This window comes from Elephantulus edwardii, unplaced genomic scaffold, assembly GCF_000299155.1.
Source record: "Elephantulus edwardii isolate Elephantulus edwardi_28Jun2011 unplaced genomic scaffold, EleEdw1.0 scaffold00014, whole genome shotgun sequence".
Classification (NCBI taxonomy): Eukaryota; Metazoa; Chordata; class Mammalia; order Macroscelidea; family Macroscelididae; genus Elephantulus; species Elephantulus edwardii.
The window spans coordinates 19,654,249-19,657,115 of record NW_006399764.1 but is presented as its reverse complement, the minus strand read 5'-3'; the positions used below and the strand labels follow the sequence as shown (position 1 = coordinate 19,657,115).

At 43.7% G+C, this 2,867-nt stretch overlaps 1 pseudogene; it reads left to right on the top strand.

Annotated features, from left to right (window-relative positions):
* Nucleotides 1–744: 744 nt before the first annotated feature.
* Nucleotides 745–2,124, top strand: LOC102852836 (annotated as a pseudogene).
* Nucleotides 2,125–2,867: the final 743 nt, after the last annotated feature.

The window sequence follows — 2,867 nt, the reverse complement described above, 5'->3', positions numbered from 1 at the left end:
GCTGACAGGAAGAGTTTGTATAGGCCCAATTTGGCTGTTCCCACCCGGTCCTTGCTCTTTTTTAAACCCTTCAACATGGACAGCATATCAAGGTCAAAATCTTCAAAAATTCTTACTACTGAACCAACAGACAACATCATGATAGAAAAGATTGAAATTATCAGCAATTTAATCTTACTTGAATCCACAATCAATACACTTGGTACTAGCAATCAAGAGTTCAGGAGATGCATTGCATTGTGAAAATCTCTAGTCAGGGACCTTTCCAAATTCTTGAGGAGCAATGATGTTAGTTTAAGAACTAAATGTTCCTGAGTCAGGCCATCACTTGTTATGCATGTAAGAGCTGGACAATGAATAAAGTCGACGGAAGAATAATTGCTGCCTTTGAACTGTGGTGTTGGAGAAGAGTACTGAATATGTTATGGACTGTCATAAGAACTAACACATATGTCTTAGAGAAGGTGCAGCCAGAGTGCTCCTTGAAGGTAAAGATGATAAAGCTTTGTTTTCACATACTTCTGGCATGTCGCTAAGACAGGGTATTCCTTAGAGGTAGACATCATGCTTGGAAAGGAGAAGGGATGACAAAAGAGAGGAACACACACACACACACCCCAAGCAAGTGTATTGACACAGTGATTGCTGCAACGGGCTCAAGTGTTTGAGAGATTATGAGGGCGTCACAGGATAGGACAGGGTTCAGATCTATCATTCATGGATTCACTGTGAGTCGTAGTCAACATGAAAGCACCTAACAATGAGCAAGGTAGTGGCTAGACTTCCAAGTAAAAGGTGAGCTGTTCCAATGCACAAGGTGTTCCAAAGGAGAAAGACAGGCAATCTCCTCACCTGAACATGTAGAGGCTCAGAAATCTGAAGGAGATGAGTTAGGGGTTGACCTTGGCGGCAGTGGATTGTGTTTCCTCTGCTTTATAAAGATCCTAGCATATTAAACTTCATTAGAAAACATTTGTTAATTAAATGTATGTAATTAATTAGAAAGGATTAATGTAAGCACAGTTTAAGTAAGACAAGAACAAAGAGAAAAGATCTTAAGTTTAGTGAATTAGTGGCAAGTTAAATAAATGAAAGCATCAGGACCAATCTCCTTTAATCTTTTGGGATTAAATTCCTCTTATTACTTAGTGTAGAAGAAAAGAATAGCAGAGGCCAATGAATTAAGCATCAATTTGTGTAAGAAAAAGCATAACACATTAAGAATGGAAAATATTTTTAACATTATCAATATATTTGAGATCAATAGAACCTAAAGTTGGTTTTATAAATAAAAACATAAAGAAGTACACTTCTGTCTAGACTAACAAAAAGAAAAAAGAATAAATAAATATCATTAGGAAAATTAATGTTACTACAAATCTAACAAACATTATTATGAAAATATCATTTCTAGTTTAAGTTCATAAAACGGAAACTTTCAGAGATGGTCTTTGCAGAGTCACCCTGGTCTCCTGCTGCAACAGAGCTTGAATGGAACCCAGCACTGGTCAGTGTCTCCCCCATAGGTCGTTTCCACCCAGTCCTTTGCCACCTCCTCACATCATCACACCTGGGTGCCCCAAGTTCCTTGCCTCAGTTTCAGCCCTGCGCAGCCACCGCCGTGACCGTGTCCCCTTCATAGGTATAAGAACTACAACCAGGACTCGGAGGCCCCATCAACCTCCAGGTCAACCTGGAGCTCTGCACCTCTAATGTCTACCTGAATTTTGCCAGATATTTTCCCCACCAATCCCACGAGGAGAGGGAACACACTGAGAAACTGATGAACCTGCAGAAGCAGCGAGGCGACCTTGTCTTCCTTCAGAACATCAAGAAACCAGACCCGATGACCAGGAGAGCCGGCTGCACGCAATGGAGTGTGTGCTGCACTTGGAGAAAAGTGTGACTCAGCCCCTACCGGAACTGCACAGACTGGTCACTGACAAGAACGACCTTCATCTGTGTGACTTCATTGAGATGCATTACCTGGATGAGCAGGTGAAATCCATCAAACAGCTAGGTGACTATGTCACCAACTCGCACAAGATGGGCACCCCGGACTCGGGCCTGGCTGAGTACCTCTTTGACAAGCACACCCTGGGTGACAGTGACAGTGGGAGCTGAGCAAAGCTTTAGCCCGGCTTCCCCACAGCCACAGGGGTGACTCCGTGGTCACCACCAGGCCACCTGCATGTCTTGTTTATTTTACATTTTCTATAAATTGTACCTGAAAAGGACCTGAAGCGCCTGCTGCAGAGTGTCAAGGACTGCAGCCTACAATATGGATTGAGGCTCAATGTCAAGAAGACAAAGATTCTCACCACTGGACCAATTGGCAGCATCAGGATGGATGGTGAAGAGATTGAGATTGTACACAGCTTTCGTTTGCTTGGCTCCATAGTTAACAGTCTTGGCACCAGCAGCCAGGAAATTAAAAGGCGCATTGCAATGGGAAAGTCTGCTGTTAGGGACCTCTCCAAAGTCCTGAAGAGCAATGGTGTCTCTTTGGAGACTAAGGTGTGTCTGATACAGGCCATGGTCTTCGCAATCACCTGTTATGCATCAGAGAGTTGGACAATGACCAAGGAGGATAGAAGGAGAATTGATGCCTTTGAGCTGTGGTGCTGGAGAAGAGTACTGAGAATACCATGGACTGCTAGGAAAACAAACAGATTTGTCCTGGAAAGGGTTAAACAGGGTGGCTTCTTGGAGGCAAGGATTCTGAAGCTCAGTCTAACATACTTTGGACATTTTGTGAGGAGAGACCGGTCCTTGGAGAAGGACATCATGTTTGGGAGGGTGGAGGGACATCATGCTTGGGAGGGTGGAGGGACATCATGCTTGGGAGGATGGAGGGACAGCGCAGG